We start from the raw sequence: 16622 nt of genomic DNA on the forward strand, positions 1-16622 counted from the left end.
CAACCGCCTATTTTGGTCACAGAACTGCAGTTCCCAGAGTTTCCCGGGAAGAGGGAGAACTTCAAAACAAAGCAGTTTGTGACATGGCTCCCCTCTCACTTAAAAAAAGAATTCATCTTGGTGAAGGCTGGGTTCCGATTGCTCCCTTTTTGCCTGACAGAAGCACAGCTATTTTAATAGTTCACATGGCAGATGCCTCTTTGAGGGTTCCTCCATAGGCAGAAAAGTCTGAGGATCATCAGTACAAGGGGGGGGGGGGAATTATTATTATTTTTCATAATAGTGAAGAAAAGGTCCAGCGAGTTTTGCACTTCTATAGGTTTTTTTTTTCTAGATATAGCCTAATTTGAAATATTAAGATTATTTGGAAGGCTGCCACAAAAAAAGTCTGTGGAATTTTGAGTGAGTTTCAGTGAAACTAGCAAAGTTCTTCAGGGCTAAGGATTTTCTGGTTACTAGGTATGGGGTGTACTTTGGATCTTTTCACCTGAGGCACCAAAATGTTTAGGGCTGGTCCTACCCTCAAACATGCAGGCTGGTATTTTCCTTGCCTTCCCTTCTTTGGGCATTGAACAACATGAAGTCACAGGCCTTTGTAGATCTGAACATTTTCATTACTTTGGCAGCATTAAGATATATATTTTTTAACTTCACCAAATATGGTCGGGTGGTAACAACTTAACACCTTTTGTGTTTCAAAGTTCAAAAGGTCTTTTCTGTTCTCTCTGCCTCCTGAAAAGCTCCGGGGCACATTACCAGCACACTGTCCCCAAACAGAGCAAAGTTTAATGTGAGAGAGAAACGTGGCCCACACTCTGAGCACTGCACCCTTGACACGCCTAAGAAGAGGCAAATCCTTGTCTCTCTTTTGTTGCTGCAAAACATCCAGCCAAGAGGCGTCTCCAAAATTACAAGCCTTTCCATCATCAACTCCTAAAGTGAAAATCTTCCCATCTTTGATTTATTCCATTCTTTCCCCCTCCTTCCGCTTTAAGTGATGAAGTGATGCCCGTGGGTTCAGAGAAACCCATCTTAATAGAGTGCTGGAAATTATAAGTCAATGGGGTGATGGGCTTAAACAAAGGGAGCCCCTGAACAGGACAAATTAAACAACACCTGAATTGATGAACAAACTGGTTATTGCACAGATTCATTCTCCCTAGGCCCACCCCATTTAAAAAAGTCCTTTTCTTCCTGCTTTCCCCCTCCTTTTACCGCCTGAGAGTCAGTCCTAATGAATAAGGTGCAATTGGAGTTTAATGGGCCGCATCGGAGGGGCCTACCATCTGATCGCCGTGGCAACCGATCCTTTCTCAAGATTTTTTAAACAGTCTGAAATGTGCTTTTATTGTCTGCTTAAAATGTGTCATGTGAGCCCCAATGGTGGTGGGCGCTTGTATGTATCAATTTGTTTCTGTCTTCTAGGCGGCCCTTCGTGTGGGCTATGAATATATGTTGGGGGGGGGTGGGGAGGGGGGCTCACCCAGGCACAGAGACAATGGGCCCAGCTGATTTGGGATCCAGGGATACCAAGCACCACTATGCTTTGGAATGGTGACATATGGTCCCAATCTGACCTAAGCCGTAGCCTTTAATAGCTAAACTCGTACCTCTGCACAAGGGCCAGGCATTGTCCTTTTCTTTTAATTGCCATCTATTCATCCCATGGCCAAGTAAACTTTTCCATACCTCCTTTCTTTTTTTTAAAAAAAGAGAGAGCGGGTGGGGCGGGGGCTAAGCATCAAATGTTGACCACTGAAAGAGCATGGTGGAGTGGGGATGTTGAAAGAAAGAAAGAAATAACAAAATCCACCAGCTCTTTGTGTTTGCTTTCTACTTGGTTCAAGAGACTTAACAGAAGGGGTAAGGTCACCTCTGCACCACACATTTGAAGCACATGGCTTCCCCTAGAAGCATCATGGGAACTGTAGTTTGTTATGTAGTTTTCTCTGCAGGAAAAATTCATTCAGCTTGGCGACACCCGTACTTGCTAGGCGAGAGGGCAGAACACTTGTTGTGAGAACATCAGCTTCTTTGCATGTCAGTTATAATAAAGTTCCTGACATTTGTTAAGGAAACCGCTTTGCTGGACCATAGCTCCTGTCCCAACTAGCTGTTCCAATAACATGTTCAGAGACTTCAGTTAACTAGTAGTTCCCAAGATTTTTAGGGGAATCTATGTGCTTCAGATATATGGCATGGATGTACAGTACTCTGAAAAACAAAATGATAGAGCAAGTGGTCTGTTCTGTGGCATTCTTGTGGGCAATGACAAACTAGTTACCACTCTGGCCCAGTCATATGAATATATTAAGGTTGGGTTTCTAAATGGGCTTTCTGCCAGCATCCTTTAACTTGTAAACCAGAGGTGTCAAACTCAAATTCATCGGGGGCCGCATCAGCAGTTTGGTCACCCTCAAAGGGCCGGTTGTATCTGTAGGACTATGTGTCTACTTTTTATTATCATAAATTATTGTCACTGCATTCAATTATTACTGTTTTTTGTAATAATGTAAGTAATAACTAGCACTGAAAGCAGAAACATAGTCAGAATAATGGCAAGTAGATATTCAAATGTACAATTATTGTACAATTTATTGAAAAATGATTTTATTGAAAAAAAGCTTGCGAAGAAGAGGCGCCACAATCCGTTTCGCGCAAGGCAGGAATCGGATCCAGTTTCTCCCTTTCCTCCCCCCCCTTTTTTTTAAAAAAAGAAGTGCTCCACGAAAGCTTGCATTTCTTTGAAATAAAAACAAGCGTGTCGGGGGAGCAGTGTATAAATAACAACAATAAAAGAAACGAAACCCTGAAAGCTTGGCCTCCAAAACAGGCGCGAAGATGAGGCCGCGGTGTGTCAATTGGGGGGGGAGGGGGAGAGAAGGAAAAAAAACCAGGAAGAAGCGGCCGCGTCGGCAGAGTCTCCCGCGACATGAGCTGCCCGCCCACCGCTCCTCCCGGCCGCGTCTCGGGGCTTCCTTCCTCTCGCCCGCCGAGAGCAGGCCCAGGCTGGGGCGGACCCCTCGGCGCCACCAGGCAGACCTCACACCGCCCCAAAATGGCTGCTTCCCCCTCAGCCGCTGCCGCATCCCGCCACGGAGAAGGCCCCCATGCCCCTCACGGGTTGCCGCCGCCTTTCTCCCCACCCACAGGTGACCCTCTCTCCCCCACCGGCGCCGCCATTTTACTCACCGACCGAGCTCGCCGCCTCCTCCTCTGCCAGGCCTTCAACGCCAGGCCCCGTCACCTGCTCCGCCCCCCTCCTCCCAGCACCGCTCTCGCTCCCCCCCACACCCCCGCCGTCGGCCTCTCGAAGGCCGCGCCTCTCGCGAGAGCTCCGCCAAGCCGCCCTCAGCCAATCGCCTCCGAAAGGTCACACAGATCATAGAGACGAGGAAGAAAGGGGGTCGGCACTCAGGGGAAAGAGGAAGGGATGGTCTATAGAGAAGGGGAGTCCTAGAACGGCCTAAAAATCGCTACCGGCTGAAGCTGTTAAAAAAAAACGAGAATAAAAGGTGAAGGCTGGCGGCCGGCGGCGGCTACACGGGCCACATGACGAGGTCTGGCGGGCCGGATTAGGCCCCCGGGCCTTGTGTTTGACACCCGTGTTGTAAACCAGTGTTTTTCAACCACTGTTCCGCGGCACACTAGTGTGCCGCGAGATGTTGCCTGGTGTGCCGTGGGAAAAATTGAAAAATTCAAGAGAATTACTTTATATATAGTCAATATAGGCACAGAGTTAAATTTTTTTAACATTTTCTAAGGGTGGTGTGCCATGTTTCACAAGCGTGTAAGGTTGGTAGTACAATAGCTTTGTAAACAAGCATTTTGGTTTCCCTGTGAATGTCCAGGTCTCCAAACACTCTGCCCTTCAATCAGGAGAAAGCTGCACTTGGATGGTGGATTTCGGCATTGACGTCTGCCCTTGTGGAAAGACAGCTGCCCAGGTAGGAGAAGTGATCGACATTTTCCAGCATTAAACTGTTAAGCAGGGCCGTCTTAGAGGGATCGGCCGCCGTGGCGTGGCGATCCCTCGACACCCCCGACGTGCCGCCTCTCTGCCCGCCTCCCTCCCACGCTGGCCGCCCCTTGGGAGGGGGGTGGGCGAGCGGGGGATGAGGGGTGTGGCGCTGGAGTGGCGCAGGGCTTTGCGCGCCCTTCCAGCGCTCCAGCTGGGGCCCGCCTCCCTCCCGCGCTGGCCGCCCCTCGGGAGGGAGGGTGGGCGAGCGGGGGATGAGGGGCGTGGCGCTGGAGCGGCGCAGGGCTTTGCACACCCTTCCAGCGCTCCAGCTGGGGCTCCGGGAGGCGAGGGCGGGCGGCTTGCAGCCCGCCCGCCCGTGGGGGCGGGGACAGGTTGGGGAGGGGGCGCCCGTTGTGCCGGCGGGCTCATGGGGGCGCCACCAGCCCCTATGGACGAGACGGCCCTGCAGTTAAGTTAGAATTGTGGTGCTGCAGAGGATAGCCATCATGGCTAGTAGTCATCATTAGCTTTATCTTCTGTGCTTGTAAATGCTAAATTCAGATCACCGTAATCAACAGCTGGGAAAATCTACCTGTAGATGCATTCTTAGATTTCAGATTCACCACATACCATTTCCAAAATTTGCATGCCAGGTCTTTGTTAATCTGTTCCCATGCTTGGTTTCTTTCTCTTTTTTTATTTTTTAACTTTCCCACGAGTAGACTAGGTAGGTGTCTATGGCAGTAAAAGATAATCAGATTTGCATGGGATTGGATTTTGCCTTTTGCGCCTTAGAGGCACATTTCCCCTGCCAGAGCATTTATTGCAGCTACTTGCATCTGAAAGCAATTGCTATAATCTGACTGCTGAGAAGGTCTGAGGAGGGGGCTGCTGTTGGGATGATCCGATAAGGAAAGCAAGGGGTTTTTTTTTTAACAAAGGGTGGGGAGATAGGAGGGCACCTGGAGCTGTTGCTACTTAATGAATGCCAGTGATATTTTCTGCATATGCCAGGCAGATTATTATTTTAGAGCAGGCACCACGTCCCAGTGTCTCTACAGAATGAATTGACAGCAGGCCAAGGAAGAAAAGCAAATGCTGGAAGTGACGTCAATACACTCGTCAAACTTCTTGACCTTTATCATGCTTGGGCGCTTCAAAGCTGCTCTTCACTGTCTTTCCCTCATTAGCTAATTACTAGGACTGTTTTCCCTGGTATCCTTTCCTAGCAATCAAAGGAGCACAGTCTATAAACTAGGAAGGGAAATGACTTCCTTCTGGATCTGAGGATGGCTCACAACACAGGGTCTGTCTTCCTGCATAATCAGTTTTATGGCACACAGCAAATGTGCATTTGTTCCTCATTGCTGCCCAGTCTGCATGTCTTTTCTCCAAGGCTATACACCTTTTGGAAATCTTGCCCATTTCCCAAAGCTCCAAAAGAAACTGTGTGATGTTTTTAGCCTCAGGAGATGCTATTCTCTTTACCCTTAGAACCTTCCCTGATATCTACGAATGCAGTGTAGAAAGTGGTTTCAAAAATGACCTGGGTGCTTATTTTGATTTTTTCCCTATCATCTGTGGCAAGCACCACAACTCTGTTCTTATGACCTTTGGCTCCATACACACCTTTCATTTAAAGCACATCCTCTGCCCTCAAAAAAACTTGAGAACTGTAGGTTGATATAGCTCTGTGAGGGGGTAAACTACAATTCCCGGGTTTCTATTTTGTTTGTGCAGGGGTGGGGATTTACTTTAATTGTATGGAGCCAAAGGGGTTGTATCCAATGATAGAGCTACTCAGAGTAGACCCACTGAAGTTAAGAGACAGGACTTAACATAGGTCCATTAATTTCAACGTTTCTATTCTGGGTAGACCTTAATTGGACTCGGCTCACACATTACAGCAAGGCAAACTGTGGGTTAGCATGAATAAACAAACATGTGCTCCTGTGTGGAATTGAGACATTTGTGAGTGTTTAAAAATGGCTGTTAATATGTTTATCCCAATCTGACCATTTTTGTTCCATCAAACTATTTCCCTTCCTTTCTTTGTGGCAGATTTTGTGTGAGAAATATAAGGTTGAATCTGACAGAGGGTATGTTTATATCAGTGGTTTAAAACCCAGCAAGGTCATTCCCCCCTGCTGCATTGCAAGCTGCATTTGCTTGGTGTTGTTCACATCAGAGAGTGGGGTAGGGATGTCTTTACCTGATACACATGACCTTTTCGGTTTCCCCTCTCCTGCAACCCCCTGGAACTTGTATTCATAAAGTCAGCGGTCTCGAATGCACACACCATTCTTAACTATGAAGTGAATGCAGCTTAAGTTTTCTAGTGGGATTGAAGCTGGTTTGAGGGGGAAAACCCTGCATCAAATAGCAGTATTTGTCACAAAATGGCAGGATCAACATGGATTGTAGCTAACATGTGTACACAGCTTCAAAACCTAGCAGTGGGAGAGCACTGGTTGTGGAGTAAGTGATAACTGGAACTTAGGGTACCTTAAGTCGTATTGAGAGTAGAACCAATGTGATCAATGGGTTTAAGTTAGTCACGGTTGACGTTTAAGCCCACTTATTTCAGTAGGTCCATTCTGAGTATGACTGAACTCACATTCAACCCATAGTATTGTGAATTACGGAGTTGTAGCCACAACTACCCAAGGCTGTGTTGCAACTGCAGAGCCAGTGTGGCACAGTCAAGAGTGTTGGCCTTGGGAGACCAGGGTTCAAATCCTCCCACAGCCATGAAACTCACTGGGTGACCTCGGGCCAGTCACAGTCCCTTGGCCTAACCTACCTCACGGGGTTGTTGTGAGGATAAAATGGGGGAGGAAGAGAACCACACACGACACCTTGAGCTACATGGAGGAAAGGTGGGATGCAAATGTAATGAAGAAAGAATATCCCTATAACCAATTTACCTGGGAACAAGTCCTGCTGAGCTCAACGGGGCTGACTTCTGAGTAGACACTGAGTAGACACTGTGAAAGCTGAAGAGGCTGTTGGCCTAGACGTGTTTCACAGTGATCCCTCTTGACCCACGTTGACCTGTTTCCTCATTTCTCCTCGGGGTTTTCCAACTTGTGCAGGCCTCAAACACCAGTGTCTGTTTCCCTGCTGTTTTCCACGCACAGATTAAATAAATGGATGGTTTTAAACGGCTGCCCTTTCCACACCATGTCACCGACCCTTTCTGAAAGCCATTTAACCAAGTGGCTCCACGGTGGCTTCTGCGCTTCAGCCGTGTCAGAGGAGTTCAAACGCTGCGGACAAATCGTTAGCGCAACCATAGGACAAGAGAGGGCATTTTTGACCAGGCCTGGACAATACAAGCTTTGACAAGGATGGTGCTGGGGAGGAGTGCGCAGCTGAGGTATCAGGGCTCATTTGCCGGAGAGTCGCTCAGCACCGTCAAGACCACCCCACGGCATGCCCACGGCCGTTCTGGCAACGCAGAAGCTCCCCCTTCCAGAGGAGAAAGTCACTTTGGGAAAGAGATGACAGCCTTGCTGTCACACATGGCGCTTCGTCTCTTGGCGACCTCTCTCGTCAGCTCAGCTCAGCTTAAATGCATGCTGGGTTTCTGGGGTGTGTGCGTGCGCACACATGCATCTTAAAATGCACAATTTGCTCACTCTGGGTTCTGAACTCTGCCAAATTGCACTCTTTCCCTCACCGAATCTTGCTATACAAATGGGGAAGAAGAGGCGCCTCTGTTTTGCCCAAGGAATGGAATAGCATAATGGCAGGTTAGGAATAATGCCTGGTTTGAGTTTTACCTCAGTCGCAAATTTTTTACTTCAGATTTTACTTCCAATCTAGGTGGTCTCCCTCCCTCTCCCTCCCTCTCTCTCTCTGTGCCTTGATTATAGTTAACAGCACTGGCTTAATTTGCAGGCTCCTCACAAGGGTTCTTGAGGTAATTTGTTTGTGCGTACATTTGAAAATGCTCAATTTGCTCGCTCTAGGTACCAAACATTGCTGAATCACACGCTTCCCCTCAGCAAAATTGGGGAGAAGAGGCTTCGGTGTTTTCTGAGGAACGGTATAGCATAATGGCAGGTTGGAAATTCTGCCTAGTTCAAGTTTTACCTTTGTCACAAACTTTACCTCAGATTTGGCCTCAACCGTCCTAGATTACCTCTCTCTGCCTTGATTATAGTAACAGCACTTATTTGGCCTACAGGGTTGTTTGTGGTAATTGGTCCCCAAACCTTCTGTAACACAGGTTGGGTGCGATACATTTAAAGCACATTTCACCCTCCCCAAATAATTCTGGGAACTGTAGCATGTTAATGTTACTGGGAATTATAATTCTGCTTTGTATTGGTTTCTTTCTTTGTTCTTGTTTTTTATTATGTATTCTTTGTTCTCATTTTGTATTTTTATGTTGTGAATTGCCCTGTGATCTTTGGATGAAGGACATAATAATAATAATAATAATAATAATAATAATAATAATAAGTAAAAATAAAATGGATGACACTATTTGAATGATCAACAATAATAATTTGAGCATTTGGAACACTATACGTGTTACATATCCATTCATCCAGTTGTGCTCTCTGAGGCCTTTTGCTTCTGTCAGGGCCTTTGAGCCGGAAAACAACTTTGAGACAGGCAGATGTTCAACAGGTGAAACAGCCTCAGCACTTAACACCATCCTGCTTGAAAGGGCTGCATCTATTGAACTGTCAGTGCAACCATTAAAGGCACAGGGGCTAAGCCATAAAACACACCCAAATAGAAGACGCTGAATTAGTTTATAGAATTTAATTCTTTGCAAATTGTACCCCTCACCCTCCGGGTTAAATTTTCATACTTCCCAAGCTCTACATTTTGAAAGCTACTCTACCCCACCCCCACCCACCATTCTCCAGGGGTATCTGTTAGTGAGCTTAACAGTTTCAAGATCTGGCAGATTAAAACAAGGAAATCCCAGGATGAAATTTGATACAAACAGTCTTTTGTTTCAGATGTTAAAAGAAAGAGGGCCCCCCCTCTCCCTGTTCTGCCATGGGAAAGGGCCCTGCCAGCATGTCCCTGGAAGTCATAGCTCATCTTGTTTGACAGGAGTTGAACAACCTAGCGAAATTCAAGCAGGAAACGTTGAAGAAATATTTGCAGCTTCTTAAGGAGGCAGGCCTGTGAACAGTTAGGCCGGCTGAAAGTGCATTGATTTCAGTGGACTTAGATGCGCTTAACTTTGCACAGGATCGGGCTGTTTTGGCTTGTTAGGAATTCACCATGGCAGGAACAGGGAGGGAGAGGTCAGTGTCAAATCCTGCCTGCTGCCCCGCTGCATTTGCAGAGAAGGTGGTCGTCAAAGTATCAAAGCTTGAACTGCAGAGCCAGCACTTTCTTAAGGCTAAAAGCTGGAGGACGCACGCCTTATTATTTCCAAGCTCAAACCATCACTACAAATTAAGGGGCCCTGCAGGCGGGAGCTTTCCTTCCTGTGGGTGTACGCTATTTATTGTTTTATTTACTTAATGGAATTTGTATATTGCTTAATCATTAAAAATGCCTCTAAGCGGTTTACATGGCATAAAATATGCATTAAACTTATCCATAAAGGTCTGAGGTAAAAAAAAAGTTAAATCTAAAAAACACACATTAGAAATAAAACCAGCAGTTAAAAAACATATGTAATAAAATAAAAGTACATACATATCTGGGTAGGCTTGCCTAAATGAAAGAAAAAAAAACTCATTCGGTGACCATGGGCCAGTCATTGCCTCTCAACCTAACATACCTCACAGGGTTGTTGTGGGGTGAGGGTTAAACGAAGAGGGAACGAGCTTCTTGGAGAGAGAAAGGTCAGATATGAATGCAATAAAATCAATAAAAACGTGCTTATCAAATCGGGTCTCTCCTCCTTCAAACATTCACTGAAAAATGTTCATCTGAACCAGAAGTCTAACATTATAAAGAGATGGGGCCAGATGTACCTTAATAGGAAGGACGTTTCACATGTGTGGAGCCGCTACTGTATTTCATCCTGTGTGGGGACCACCAAGAGGGTCCCACCTGCTGATTTTAAAGTATGGGCAGGACAATGTGGAAGAAGGTAGTCTTCCATATGTGCAAACTATCTCTTCCCCCACTTTTTTGTTTTGTTTTTAAAAAGCATCTTCTGACATCTTCCTCAGAATACTCTTAATACTACTTTGACGTTGATGACATCCCCAACAAAGAAACCTGGGAACTGTAGCTTGTTAAGGTTGCTGGGAATTGTAGCTCTTTGATGAAGAAACAGCTCCCATGATCCTTTGGGGGAAAGATGTGGCTTTTAAAGCGGTACCGTATAAGAGTACTTTAAATGTACGGCGTGGTTGTGACCCATTGGAGGGTATGCCCTGAGAACTGAAAATAAAGTAATAGGAATAACCTCTCCCTGTTGCATTTTTCTTCTTCTCTCCCACAGAAAGCCTTTTTGAACCAAAGCAGCTGCAGCTGCAGCAAGTGAACTCACTGTCACTTCAAAGAGGAAAGGTTGCGGAAGGGTTCCCCACCACCACGACCTTTTTCTTCACCTCTTCATCCCCAGCAGTACGACATGGTACAAATCGCTTCTGGGAAGACAAGGTAAGAAGGTATTCTGAGAGGGTGGGTCATGAATGAGGCACCAAGATCTGGAGAGGTGTGCTGGATTCACCCTAGATAAATGCATCAGTTGTGGTTTTATTTTATTTTATTACTAGTCTTGCATTGTTGATGTTTAGATTGTCTCATGATTTTGTGATGGTATGTCTCCAGACTGACACTATTTCGTTACAAGGGTTTAAAACACATACTGGAATTTTGTTGTTTAACGTGTCACCCAAGCACAAGAAATCCACTTAAATAAATGAATAAAAAAATAAATAAATATGCTGTTTGCAGTTTGGAAAGTGACAGGAAAATGCATTGGTATTTGTGGGGTGAATGAATGACTAATAGGAAGACATATTACTCCCAATTGCCTGCCCACCCACTATATGCTGCAGAATCTGCTTTCCCTTCTGATCCACTTGCCTGAGCCACGTGGTTCAGCATGGTTCATTATACTGCTGACCTTGACTCTTATTGCAGAAACCTTAATAAATGTGCAAGGAGCCCTACAGTACATGTTTGAAAACATACAGTAGTAGACCATCTTAGTCCAGGTGAGATTATTGGTCCACCTAGCTCAGTGTTGTCTGCTCATGCTGGCAGCTCTTCTCTAGGGCCTGCTACCTGGTCCTTTATTTAACTGTAAATGTCAGGGATTGAACCTGTGATTTTTGCATGCTGAGGGACATAGGAAGCTTTCTTATCAGACCCTTGGCTCATCTGTCTACACTGACTGGCAGCAGTTTTCCACGGCTTCAGGCAGGGGACATTCCTAGCTCTATCTGGAGTTGCTGGGGATTAAAACTGATACCTTATGCATGCAAAGCAGCTGCTCCACCACTGAGCTATGGCCCTTGCCTTAAGATGCAGAAGCATAGGATGCTACTTTATAGTGAGTCAGACCAGTAACTCAGTTTGTCTACCTGGGACCTTCTGCATGCAAAGCAGATGTTCTACCACTAAGCTGCAGCCCTTCCTGCAAGCAGGTGATCTACTATTAAACTATTGCTCAGGGTACTTTGGACAAGGATACGTTTGGTTTCTGTGGTGCCACTGCAGCTGAAAAGCACTGCAATAGCCATTTTTTCTGCCACCTCTGATATATTGCTTTTCTCCCTTGATGGTGCAGCGGTGGAGGAATTAAGCTGTTGTGTTGTTCCCTGCCCACTCCCACCCACGGCCACTGGCAAGCACCAGTCAACTCAACAGGCAATAACCGAATGCACCCTCCATTTGGATCTGATGAAAAAACGACAACTGTATTGAACTTGGCATTCCTTTTACAGATATGGTTCCCATTCCTTGGCTCCTGTCCCCTTTCACAACAAACGCCCCAAAGCAGCTTTCGACATTCTGTCCAAATGGCTGATGATGCTAAGTGGAGAGGAGAAGAGAGGAAATGGAGAGGAGGTTTAGAGGAAGGGAGGAGGGAACAGACAAAAATAAATAAATCAGGGTTTGGAAGACGACTCAAGGGCAGCCAGCACTGGGCATGAGAAGGCCTGTCAGCGCCGATCCTCTCCGGGAAGAGCAAACGGAAGTTGACATCACATTATCATGTTTAATGTATTCGAATTAAGGAGGTCCTTGACAGATCTGTTTCTAATGCATGTGGGCAGGAATACAGAGTGGGGTTACCCAATTCATAGAGATACCAATGCTAGCCCTACTCAGTGTAGACCCATTGATGTTAATTGTCCCAAGTTAACCCTAACCCTGGGCATTACTTTCAATGGGTCTACTCTGAGAAGGACGGAAATTGGCAACATGTTTGACAGTGGAACGGAGTTCCTCGCAAAGTGGAGGTTTTTGAACAGAGGTTGGATTGCCATCTGTTGGGGGTGCTTCAGTTGAGATTCCTGCATTGCAGGGGGTTGGGCTAGATGACCCTTGGGGTACCTTCCAACTCTACATTCCAGCTTCTGGGTTCTGATTCCCAGTTTACTCTGGTTTGTATCCAACGTTAGCACCATTGAAATGATAGACATGACTAGCTTATGTCCATTAATTTCAGTGGACTGACTCTAAGCAGGAATAATGTTGGGGGGAAAACCCTTATTTACTTTAATTTTTAGGCTGAGCAATAACGAAAATTTCCCAGGATGGCTTACAATAAACGTTAAAGCCATCAATAAAACAATAAAACCACAAGATCTAACAGCATAAAGCTAGCAACAGGGTAAAATCAGTATAGCACACTCACACAACAGCACTGGCAGTTTCACAGATGTGAAATTGTTGTTGGCTTGCAGGTGGGGCAGATGAAGGCATCCAGTTGTGCCGCTGTAGATGCACCATGGCGTTTCTTCTCTCTGTGCTCCTCCCAGCAGCCATTCCTCATGTGTCTCCAGGCACTGTGGTCATCTGCAAGGCATTCCCACATGGTGGGGTTGATGTTGCCATCCTTTATGTCTTGCTTGCAGAAATCTTTGTAATGCAGAGTTGGTCTGCCAACAGGCCTGGTGCCTGAAAACTTCAGTAAATATATGTAATCACTAACCTGTGTGTGTGTGTGTGTGTGTGTGTGCGCGCGCGCAAATACGTGTGTGTGGTGCCAAACTGGGTCTTTGCCTTGGGTGAAATAAAGCCTAGTTTCACCCCTGTTGTCTGGGGAGAGCATTCCATTGTGACAACTGAAAAGGCCCATTTCCCTTTCAGACACCTATGGAGAATATGTTCTGTACTTCAAAAATAATTTTGCATGGAGCTTCTTTAGTGATTATACAGTTAACTTGTTAAACCTGATATGTGCAAGGATCAGTTTGGAAGGTGGAAGAATAATTGAGGATGGGATTGACGCTCCACAGACCCCTTAACTTGTGGATTGGGAGTCAGGTAGCTTCAAGCTATAGTTGCCTAATGACCTGTTTAAGAGGAACTGCCAGAATGTCCTTAGTTGATAGGGAATGTTTTAATGGGTGTGCTATGACACCACCCAGGACACATCATTTGACAGGAGCACATGAACAAGGGCCTTGGATCTCAAGTTCTGGCTATGTATATATGGAAGGAGGAAATTATATTATGTGTTTGTGGGCATGTATCCCAACCAGTCCCACATCCTGTTCTTATAGTGGCCAACCAAGTGCTCAAAAGCAGGACCTGAGCACAACAGCAACTCTCCCCGCTTGTGATTCCCAGTTACTCCCTCTTGACAGTGAAGCTGGAACATGTCTATTTATGCATAAGTAAAGGTAAAGAGACCCCAGACCATTAGGTCCAGTCGCAGTACGCATAGTAGCCATTAATTGCCTTCTCCTCTAGGAATTCATCGAATCCTCCTTTAAAGCCATCCAAAAAGAGTATGATGAGTAAGAACGTAAGAAAAGCCATGCTGGATCAGACCAGTCTACTCTCAAGCAAAGGACGCAGGTGGCGCTGTGGTCTAAACCACTGAGCCTATTGGGTTTGCTAATCAGAAGGTTGGTGGTTCGAATCCCCGCAATGGGGTGAGCTCCCGTTGCTTTGTCCGAGCTCCTGCCAACCTAGCAGTTTGAAAGCATGCCAGTACAAGTAGATAAATAGGTACCGCTGCGGAAGGAAGGTAAACAGTGTTTCCGTGCGCTCTGGCTTCCGTTACAGTGTCCCGTTGCACCAGAAGCAGTTTAGTCATACTGGCCACATGACTCAGAAAGCTGTCTGTGGACAAACGCCAGCTCCCTCGGCCTAAAAGCAAGATGGTGCCGCAACTCCATAGTTGCCTTTGACTGGACTTAACTGTCCAGGGGTCCTTTACCTTTTACCTTACCTAGTCTCAAGCAGGACCCAAGCAGAAGGCCACTCTCTCCTCCTGTGGTTTCCAGCAACTGGTATTCAGAAACATGACAGAGGCAGAGCATAGCCATTGTGACTAGTAGTCATCAATAGCCCTCTCCTCCATGAATTTGCCTAATATTTTAAAGCCATCCAAGTTGCTGGCTATCGCTGCCTCCCGTGGCAGCAAGTTCTGTAATTTAACTACAAGCAACAACCGATTAACATGCATCCGAAAGATAAAGTGCTGAACCAAAAGCACAGAAGTGACCCAAAAGTCAGAAAATATGTCACTAAAAGGGCGGAACAGGCCAGGAGGGCATGCTTATATGTGCTCCGACGATGCATGTGGGCCCGGGAATAGAAACTCCTGCACAAAATAGTCATCAGCTGTATGTGTTGCATGAAGGAGTTTCTTTTATCTGTCGGAAACCTTCCAACATCCAGCTTCATTGGAAGCCCCTGAGTTCTTGTGTTATGAAAGAGGGAGAAAAACTTTTCTCTATGCACTGTCTCCATGCCACACATAATTTAAAAAAACCTGCTATCATGTCACTTTTACTATTATTAAACTTACAAATTGCCTTCTATACAATTGTTCCAATACAATAAAAACAGCAAAGAAAACAGTTAAGGGCACACACAAAACAGCAGGCGTATTTAAAAGCAAAACAAAAACAAGACAAAGTGTACATCTGTGACATAGAGACCTATTCATCCAGCTGCAAAAGCCCGTCAAAAAAAAAGTCTTCAATTATTTCCATAAAGTGCAAATATTGGACACCTGTTATATCTTAACAGGAATGCTATCCCACAGAACAGGCACAGACAAACTAAAAGCCTTGCTCTCAAGTTACTTCAAATCGGGCTTCTGAGATCTTTGGAACTTGCAAGAGAAAATTTCCCACAGACTACATCATATAAGGGATAAAGTTGTGTATTCTGTCAGTATGCCATACAAAGGTAGAATGAGGTACTGGGTAAACAACTAATCAAGGTTGTGTTTGTGTAGGCACGTGCAGACATGTTTCTAGTCCTTAAGGTCGCAGGGATAGAATTGCACTACAGACTTTCAGGAGTAGAGTAGGCTGTCAGTGAGTGAACGTATGAAAATACACATCTGCTTTATAAAAACTAATGGTATTTCTCCATGTAAACTGTCTGTTGTCTACTTCAGGGGTGGAGAAACCTTTTGAGCCTGAAGGACACATGTCCTCTTGGGCAACCTCCCGGGGTTACATACTGGCGGTGGGCAGAGCCAGATGTAACAGTGAGCAGAGCAATGGATGACTCTTGCCTTTATATAGCAGATTACATTCCAACCATGCAAAATTCAGGGGTTTCCAAAACACACACACAGCTTACATTTCTCCATCCTCCTTCCAAGCAAGATGCATTTCACAGTTCAAGTACCTATTTCAGTCAGGCAAAACCACTCAAAGAGGATTTGGCTTGTGGAAGTGGGGTGCAGTCTGAGGAGAGTCCCGAGAGTCAAACAGAGATGCCTGGAGGGCAGCATTTGAAAATACCTCTGCAGTTATCCTTCCCTGGTGTGTACTCTGACTGGCAGCAGCTCCCCAGGGTGTCAGGCAGAGGTATTTCCTCATCACCTGCTTTCTGATCCTTTTAAAATAGGGATGGCAGGGATTGAACCAGTGACTTATCTACACACAAAGCAGGTGCTTTTATTGCTCAGCTGCGACATCTCCACTATGATTAGAGCAAGTGCAGTAGGCGCAACAATGCAACTTCTTATTTTCATATTGTGCACAGGTTGTGGAATTCTGCTTTACCTGGTACAAAAATTAGGTGATCTTGCCGCAGAACCTGCAGAGGCAAACTAAAAGCCGAGCACATTTATATAGCTAAAGAAAGCACAGAGCATGAGTTTTCATCTATGCCGGGTCAAAGTTCATCATAGTGGCACTGCTCATACAGGTAAAGCTGGTAGAACAGATCTCTTTAAGCCATCTTCTCAAACCTGCACCGTTTGCCTGAAATACCTCACATCACCTTACCTCTCACATCCTCCAGCTAAAGGCTGCAGGGGCCAGAATTATAAGCAGAGGGGATGGGGAGGTACCTTCTAAGTGGGAAGGACAGCTTTTTAAAAAGCTTGGCCTTTAACCTCTGAGCTGTTAGCTTGCACGGAGCAACCTCTTCTCTTTAGTCTTCATTTGAGTGGAAGTTTTATCTTAAGATACAGGATTAATTGCTGCTTCTAGAGCTTTCATTGTGCAATTGCACAACAAAACTCTTTAGGTTCCTTCTAACTCTACAGTTCTATAATTCTTTGATACGCAGCAAA

The 16622-nt window shown here is 45.7% G+C and overlaps 1 protein-coding gene across 1 annotated transcript in view; it reads right to left on the reverse strand.

Moving 5' to 3' along the window:
* The window catches only part of PERM1 (PPARGC1 and ESRR induced regulator, muscle 1), an 83480-nt gene extending 76443 nt beyond the window's left edge, over positions 1-7037 (reverse strand). The window contains exon 1 of the mRNA XM_033156282.1: positions 6889-7037. The gene's annotated coding sequence lies outside the window, so the exon portion shown is untranslated. The remainder of the gene's footprint in view (positions 1-6888) is intronic.
* Positions 7038-16622: the final 9585 nt, after the last annotated feature.

The sequence above is a fragment of the Lacerta agilis genome, chromosome 8, assembly GCF_009819535.1.
Source record: "Lacerta agilis isolate rLacAgi1 chromosome 8, rLacAgi1.pri, whole genome shotgun sequence".
Lineage (NCBI taxonomy): Eukaryota > Metazoa > Chordata > Lepidosauria > Squamata > Lacertidae > Lacerta > Lacerta agilis.